A 9,633-nucleotide genomic window follows, 5' to 3' on the forward strand; every position below is an offset into this window, starting at 1 on the left:
GGGGACGGGGGATCGCCGGAGAGGTACCCCACTATCTATATTAGGGTTCAGGGTGGGGGGCAGGGGGGCTAGAGGGCTGGCCGGGGCGGCGGTGGCGAGTTGTTTTGGGGTGGCGAGGCGGCGCTGGGGCTGGCGGTTCGACCGGTGCTGGCAGGCGGCTCAGGGGTGTGCAGGTTGAAGATGAACTGCAGGCCCTCCCTAAACTACATGTCAAGTGTCTCTCTGCTACCATTGCATTCAGGTTTGCCAGTAGCATTCAGATTCCACAGTTAATTTCAGTTTCGACAGTTAAGTTCAGAGTCAACAGTTTTTACCTCATCTGTTGTAGTCAGGTGGTTTTTGGTGATGTTAATTTTACATCCATTTTTCATCATCTATTGGAGATGCTATTAGAATCCCACTTGAGATTGACGATGTCTGTCTTGTGCTGCTTCGGCCTTGACGTCTTACGGCTCACCGGAGCTGCTCCAACAACAGAATGATCCATCACAGTAGAGCAGTGCCCTGGACGTTGTCTACAGATTCCTCAGATCTTCCTCCACACCTCCGACAGCCACCTCTGCCTCAACTGCTTCAACGACCAACCCAATGATGCTGAGGTCGACACGGCTACGGCAAAGAGGTTGTACACTTGTTGCGTCACTTATTACTATACACTCATGTCGATCCGTTAGGGATATTTTGGTTCAACGGAAAACATAGCAATAGGGAATTTTCTAATGGCACTCTAATATTCAATTATTCATGCATTTTGTTGAAAGGAATGAAGCAAAACATCCACCTGGACCTACTTTTCAAAATCCTATGCATGAAAACAAGACCAAGTGCATTAGTGCCAGAATAACATTCTAACTGTACACGCTTTCATATGGTTTCTCTTTATTTTGGCCATGTTTCTTTGCATTCCTCTGCTCTTCCAATTCCTGTAAACCAAACACCCAAGTTGATAGAAATCATGTGTTTACAAATGCTCTGTTTACCATGTGCATTTTCCTATCCTACTCCGGTGTTTTTCCTATCCCTGCGTTTTAAGAATCATGCAAGCCAAATGAGCCCTTACAGAATTACTTCAGTTACAGGTACATGTCGAATGGAACTTTGTGTGGTTTGTCCTGCTCCTTCCGTGACGTCGTCCACCTCACCTGAGCTGCTCCAACGACAGAAGCATCCACCAAACCAGACATCACGACTCCTGACCGTCTTTCGCCGCCTCAGATCTCCTTCCCTGCCGCCGGCATGCACCCCAACGGCATCACCATCATCGACTCATCAGATGAACCTGAGGAGTACACGGGTCCACAAGAGAGGTCGCACTCTTTTGTTTCTGCTTATGTTATGCATTGCTTAAACTTACCTGCTACTTTATCGTCCTGTTCAGCTCTTGGACTCCCAACTCGGGTCCAAATTCATGTTCAAACTTGAGTTCTAAATTAGTTGTGGGGCACAAATCGAGGCAGCAATGAATAGTATGTCTATCTAATATCTGGTTCACCTAGGGTATGCCTATGTTGTTCATCTTGGGTGGGAAACAAATAGTAAAGCAATCATCATCTGTCTTTTTATTAATTTTAAGCAATCATCATCCTGCTATCATTATTTTTGGATCCATCCACTGGTTGTTTCCATCAATCTAAATTTCTGCATGCTCTCCTTACATAATCTCACCATATTTTTTCTTATGCATGTCAGATATTGTACATAGTCATGCTGAACATGTAGAGAAAAAGAGAGGAGTTTTGCGTGTCAATACAATGCCATGCAGACATCGCTCCATGGTGGGTTCAATGACAAACCCTCCCCACCCCTCTCCAGGTTGTAATCTAGAGGAAGATATCTGTTCTGAGGCAGATTTAGACGCCGCTGCCCACTCCTATTTACCCCCCAAGGTGTTTGCTCTACCTTGGCATGATGATGTTAGTCATATCATGCATATGTTGCCTTGCAATGCCTACTTTTGACATGATATATGTCATCTGCTTAGTTTAGACATGTTCTGTAATGCCACCTGTTTAGTTTCTATATCATATATGGGAATTATGCAGTCTCATGTCTTTTAGCCAGCCATAATATATGTGAAATGTGCAAGGCCATCCTGTTTAACCAGGCATCATATATTTGAATGATATCTTGCCCATCCTTTTCTTCATTACATTTCCATTTGTCGACAATGTTTGTACATTAAACTACTCTTCCTATGAATCAGCCATTTGGGTGGGAGATGGAAAAATCTGGAGTGAAATCAAGGCCTTCAGAGCAGACAGTGATACCTGTCGAAGTAGATCTCTTGTTGGGTCCCGATAGCTCCTCAGAGATGGATTCAGAGACAGATGACCAGTCCTATTCCCCTACTGAGGTGTATGCTCTAACTTGGCATGGTTATACTGCTCATATCATGCATACGGTGTCTTCCATTGCATAGTTTAGACATCATATACACAATATTTAACACCATGTTCTTAGTTCAGACATCATATCGAATGCCCTCTGTTTAGCATATAAGTCACATATGTGAATTAAATGATGCGATCCTGATTACTTAGATAACATGTAGGTGAATTATGTCATGCGATCCTATTTTGTTATTCATCATATCTTTGAATTATGTTATGCTATGCTATCCAGTTTAGATAGACATCATATATGTGAAATTATGTCATGCTATCCGTTTTAGTTATACAATATACATGTCAACTATTTCATGCCCTGTTTTTTCCACACTATCTATTGCATCTATCTCTCATACAATGTCTGTACATTCAACTATGTTTCCTGTTTATCAGCCATTTGAATTGAAGCAGGTGATGCCAGCATCTAGCGAAATAAAAACACGGTCTTCAAATAAAATAGTGCTACCTATTGGTGGAGATAGCACCCCAGTTGTACATGCACAAGAACAAGCCCTACCACACATAACCCAAACTCTCGCAGATTGTAACCCTACTACGATGGACAGAGAACCAGCTTCACCCAATCTAACCCCAACCCCAGCCGATAGTAACCCAGTTCCTGTTGACACAGCACCATCTCCACCACAGAGCTCCCAAGCAAGAGTAGTTAGTAAGGCAGATCCACTGCCCAATGGGCCAGTACTATCACAGTGAACCCCAGCTCCACCAGTTAGTACGTCTATTCCCGTGGAGGAAGCACAACCAGCCAGTCGTAGTTTAGCATCTATCGCATTTGATGTTGTTAAATCGTATGTGCGTATCTTCCCATCTTGGAAATATTATACTGAAGATGAAGGAAAATGCCAGTTGCAGGTGTTTGTCCAGGAGTTATATGTGAGTAATGTTATTCATGGCAATTACTTTGCTTCGTCCCATACATCCTACCTCCATGATGGTTATAATACAGCAAATTTTCCCATTTTTCTCTATAGAGAAGGACCGATTTGGAAACTCAGGATGAGGTAACCTGTGCTAATACCTCTGCTATCTTCAAGAATGCTTGGTGGCAGTATCAGAATTACCTGAAGAAAACGTACTTCACTGGCAAAGAAACTCATCAAATTCCCTTACGTTCTCCTGAGACACATTTACTGGACGATGACTGGGAACGCCTTGTTCTGTACTGGTCCCGAACCAAGAATGTGGTAAGGTCTATGAGCTCATTTTCTATTTTTGAGTATTATATTCTTGCGTCTTACTGTACTCTGTTCATGTAGAACAAGTGCCTAAACCTGAAGAACAACTGTTCTAATTTAAGATTCCATTGCTATCATAGTTCAAAAAAGCACTAGGAGTTAATTGTGCGTTTTGCCACCGCCTTGCACTTTACTGACCAAAGCGCATGCTTATGCGCAGTTATGCACAGATTAAGCGTAGTTATGCGCAATGCGTTTTGCCAACGCCTAGAGCCTAGGCGCGCTTAAGCACTCTCTTAGGCGCGCCTTTTTTAACTATGATTGCTTTGCTCTTGTATCATTGTATTTACTCGTACAAACTTATTTTTAAATTGAAGGATCCAATCGAAACTCCAATGGCACGACAGGTATGTTCACGCATGTTTCTTTAACAGGTTTGCTCTTATCAATAGCTCTTTTGATTCCAATTTCAATTGTGTATACAGTTGACTTTCATATCATGCACATTACTAGCATCACAATAGAGCCAATAGTGTTGTTCTACATGTAGACCCGTGGTACCATCTGAAATCTTGTTCTATCGTGTAGTTGCCCATGCTTTGTATTCTTTCACTGCTGCTTTGTCTTGAACTGATATAATTTGAACCGTGTCTCTATTTTGATTTGGCAAGACAATGCAGTGACCATAGGACATAGATATATGTTTGTTTGATGCTTTTATTATGTACTAGTACTTGGCAATAGAAGACTTGGTAGTTTAATCCTATCCACCTTACTAATGAACTGGTTCACCGAAATGAGTTTCATATACTAGTACATGCTAAACTTGTTATGTGTCTGTTTGTTTCTTATTTTAGAATGCTGACAGAATATTGGGGAAGAGTGCCTTATTAAGCAATGGTAAAGGAAGTAATGTAGATAAGGTTCAGGATAGTGACACATCCTTGTTGGTCTCCAACAAAGCTGATAAAACAGCTAAGGAAGACTATCTTGAAGAAATCGAGACAACTCCAAAGTCCTGTCTTGGTTTAGTGTTCGAGTTACTCGCCACTACCGCTTGCACAAGCGATTCAAACTCATTGTCTGAATCAGTTCGGTTTCTTGAGTCTCAACTACAAGCTGAAAGACATCGATCAGCTGTGCTGCGACAAGAAGCGGAAGGACTGCGGAAGTCCCTAGAGCATTTAGATGCATACTTTCTGGTGCAACAGCAAGCGTTGGAGGATTTTAGCGCCAAACAGGACAAAGCTAATCAGCTTGCTAAGCTTATTGCCAGCATGGTGGATACCCAGGATAACGCTTCTTGAGATCTTCCAAAGTTGTTTCAGTTATGCTCTTGTTTTGCTGCCACGTTTATTTGCACTAGTGGACAATTTTGACGGCCAAGTGTATGTAATATGTGTAATAGCGGTAATAGGCTAGCCTTAATTGCTTGCTTATTTATTTCCTTATTGTCTTGTTTAGTTGTTTGCTTGTAATCACTGCAGTTTTTTTCTGTGTTTTTCTAGTGGCCACAATAGCCTATTTTTGGTAACTAGGCCAAAATAATCATGGCAACACACGGACTGTTGTAACCATGGGCCTCCTGCAGGCCGTATGATCCACGGGCCTTCGTTCAGCCGTAGGACCATTGGCCTTCTATACGGGCCGTAGGATCCATCGGCCTTCTATACGGGCCTTAGGGATCAATGGGCCTTCTATGGGCCGTAGGGTCCATAGGCCTTCTACGGGTCGTACTATCCATGGGCCTCATACGGGTCGTAGGATCCATGGGCCTTCTACGGGGCGTATCATCATTTCACCAATCATGGGCCGTACTATTCATGGACCATAATGGGCCGTTAATAGGCCGTATTTGATAACTCTATGAAAACAGCCCAACGGGTTTTTTTTGACATGAAAATGGCCCAACGTATTAACGGTCCACAAATGGGCCTACTGTAACGACGGGTTGAATTTGGCTCACAAGCAGAAAATGACAGTAACGGGCCGTATGTAACCGAATGCTGCAAATGAGCCCAATAATCAATGGGCCCTGAGAAGGCTGAAAGATAACTTGGGCTGGAAATGGCCCAATGGAATAACGGACCATTAATGGGTATAAAGTGATACACTATTCATTACGGGCCAGTTTCACCACGGGCCATTAATGGGCCAAGAGTTACAAAGCTCCTCATATGGACCGAAAGAAGTCATGGGCCACACACGGGCCGGAAGTTAAAACGGGCTGAATCATATTAGACGGCCCAGATGACGCTACTGGGCCTAATTCGGGTAGGGCGTAACGGGCCCTGGGTTAGCAGGCTGTAAATGGGCTATATGCGAATAAGCCGTTAACAGGCTTTTCGTGGGCCGGCCCGCCACCTTTTGACCAAGTCAAACGGGCCGGTCTTTTCACAGGAATGGGCTTTTGTTGGCCGTGCCACGTGTCGCCGTATCATAGGCGCCTTCGGTCCAATGAGCGGATGACATCTGCCCCAACGGTGAGCCGACATGTGTTTCCTCCAGCCAATGATGATTTTACACGTGGAAAATCCCCATTGGTCGGGGCTGTTAACGGGTTATCGGATCCAAAACCCGACCTGCTAGCTTAACGGCGTTCTGTTACGGTGGATGCCACGTGTAGTTCACCCTTGACGAAAACACTTCTGTGACGCGTGATTTATCATCATGGAAGTGGACACTTCCGTGATGATAATTTTGGTAATGTCATGGAACATTTCTACGACAGCACAGGTATGACTATCTTGATTCTGTCATAAATTTGTCTTGGATGTAAATGCATGACAAAAAACGCGACCTACTGTGACAAACACGTATCATCATGGAAGTGTATTTTTTTGTAGTGTACGGTGGAGGGGGGCACCGCACACGGCTAAGAGATCCAAGGGATCAATTGTTGTGTCTATGGGGTGGCCCCCTCCTCCGTATATAAAGGAGGGGAGGAGAGGGCCGGCCAGGAGGAGGAGGCGCGCCCAAGGGGGGAGTCCTACTCCCACCGGGAGTAGGACTCCTCCTTTTTTTACTTGGAGAGGGAGAGGGAAGGAAGAGGAAGGAGAGAGGAAGGAAAGGGGTGCCCGGCCCCCCTCCCAATTTGGATTGGGCTTTGGGGGGTGGGCGCTGATGAAGCTATGTACCTAGGGTAGGGTCATGGACCTGTCTAAATTACCCTACCCAAGGACATCTAGAAGAAACTATCTGTCAGTCGACCCAGAGGTGATCCACTCGACAGGCTCTGGGACACTCGACCACGAAGATAACCACTCGACCATGGAGCTAACCACTCGACGGCCAGGAGATCTAAAGTCATTCTGCACGCAACAGTCTGTCATTAAGTAGCCTTTATGGTCTTCATAGCACTTTATGTGGGCGTTACCAGTAACCCCCAGTCTTAATGTACTTTAAACCCTACATAACTGAGGGCTGGAGGGGTCTGGCAAACTCTATATAAGCCACCCCCTCCTTAGTGTAAAGGGTTCGCACCCCTGTAACTCACACGCATATAATCCAGTCGACCGCCTCCGGGCTCCGAGACGTAGGGTTGTTACTTCCTCCGAGAAGGGCCTGAACTTGTAAAACTCTTGCGTGTACAACTACTCCATTGCTAGGATCTTGTCTCTCCCTTAGTACCCCCTACACTAATGTCAGACTTAGAACCACGACAGTTGGCGCCCACCTTGGGGCAGGTGTCTTAGCGACTTATTGGAGAAGTTACAAATTTTTTCCGATCTCCTTCATCATGTGTCACGCCCAATATGCGACCCTATCCAAAAGGAACTCGAAGGTCCCACCAAGGATAGACCCGCATATTGAAACGCTTTTGCAAGGTGGATATCATTACATCAACATTACATAATACATGGGGATACATACATAAGGCATACAATGCCACATGAATACAACATCACAATACATAAGAGCATCATCCGACTACAGATGAATCACAAACAGAAACTCAACCGACATCCACCCTGCTAGCCCAGGCTGCCGACCTGGAACCTATCCCCTGATCGAAGAAGAAGCAGAAGAAGAACTCAATGCAAACAATCATCGCTCTCGCGTCATGATCATCGCAAAACCTGCACCTGCAACTGTTGTGTAGTAATCTGTGAGCCACGAGGACTCAGCAATCCCATTACCATGGGTATCAAGACTAGCAAAGCTTAACGGGAAAGGAAGGGGTAAAGTGGTGAGGTTGCTGCAGCGACTAAGCATATATGGTGGCTAACATACGCAAATAAGAGCGAGAAGAGAGCAAGCGGAACGGTCGTGAAACTAGCAATGATTAAGAAGTGATCCTTAACTCCTACTTACGTCAAACATAACCCAAAACCGTGTTCACTTCCCGGACTCCGCCGAAAAGAGACCATCACGGCTACACACACGGTTGATGCGTTTTAATTCGGATCTGGTGTCAAGTTATCTACAACCGGACATTAACAAATTCCCATCTGCCTATAACCGCAGGCACGACTTTCGAAAGATTATACCCTGTAGGGGTGTCCCAACTTAGCCCATGACAAGCTCTCGCGATCAATGAAGGAATAGACCTTCTCCCAGGAAGACCCGATCAGACTCGGAATCTCGGTTTAGAAGACATTTCGACAATGGTAAAACAAGACCAGCAAAGCCGCCCGATGCGCCGACAATCCCGATAGGAGCTGCACATATCTCGTTCTCAGGGCTATGAGTAAAGCTATGAGTAAAACCAGCCCTCGAGTTGCCACGAGGTGGCCCCGTAGGTTGCTCGGTTCGGACCAACACTTAGACAAGCACTGGCCCGGGGGGGGGCTAAAATAAAGATGACCCTTGGGTTAATTACTCCCAAGGGAAATATAGGTGGTGGTGAGGCAAATGGTAAAACCAAGGTTGGGCCTTGCTGGAGGAGTTTTATTCAAAGCGAACTGTCAAGGGGGTCCCATAAATCACCCGACCGCATAAGGAACGCAAAATCCGAGAACATAACACCGGTATGACGGAAACTAGGGCAGCAAGAGTGGAACAAAACACTAGGCAAAAGGCCGAGCCTTCCACCCTTTACCAAGTATATAGATGCATTAATAATATAAGAGATATTGTGATATCCCAACAAAAATCCTGTCCACCATGGAGCAATCTTCAACTTCACCTGCAACTAACAACGCTATAAGAGGGGCTGAGCAAAGCGGTAACATAGCCAAGCAACGGTTTGCTAGGAAGGGTGTCAAAGGTTAGAGGTTCATAGCAATTTGGGAGGCTTGAAGAGCAACAGATAGGTAACGCAGCATAGCGATAGAACGAAGCAACTAGCATAGCAATGATAGTAGTGAGATCCAGGGTAGCGGTCATCTTGCCTGAAATCCCGCTAGGAAGAAGAACGAGTCCATGAAGAAGACGAACGGATGAAGTCGAACAAATCCTCACAATCGCAACATTACCGGAACTAAGAAGCAACACCGGAAAGAAAAAAACAACATGGTAAACACAAAAGCATAATCATGGCAAGATGCACAATCAAGTATGATGCATGTCCGGTTTAAAGAGGCAGGGCATGGCAAAGTGCAACAAACAATACTACAAGTTAAATGGAGCTCAATATGCAACGAGTTGCATATTGACAAAACACCACATTCGAGTTATTTAGTTCGCTCTCGTTTAGGTACACAACCATGTTAAATGTTGTTAAACATGGCAAGAGGTGAAACATAAGTAAACTAACTATTTAGGCAAGTTTAAATGGGGCCGGAACAACAAACAACAAGTCCGGAAAATTCCCACATGCAAATTATTGATTTGGTACTGTTCTGCACTAGAACATATTTTAAATTTATTAAACAGGAAAATAAAGTGGACCATGTTAAACTAGGCATTTTTCCACCCCATTTACATATGAAGTTTATTTAAAATGGAGCTACGGTTATTTAGTTATGAATTAAATCATTTTAACATGGCATAATGCAAAATAAACACAAACAGCATGTTAAACATTTTTAACATAGATGAAAGTGGCATATTATTAATCTACACAATTTTCTGAGCATTTTACATATATAAATTATTTTAAACCGATG

Source organism: Triticum dicoccoides, chromosome 1B (assembly GCF_002162155.2).
Source record: "Triticum dicoccoides isolate Atlit2015 ecotype Zavitan chromosome 1B, WEW_v2.0, whole genome shotgun sequence".
NCBI lineage: Eukaryota > Viridiplantae > Streptophyta > Magnoliopsida > Poales > Poaceae > Triticum > Triticum dicoccoides.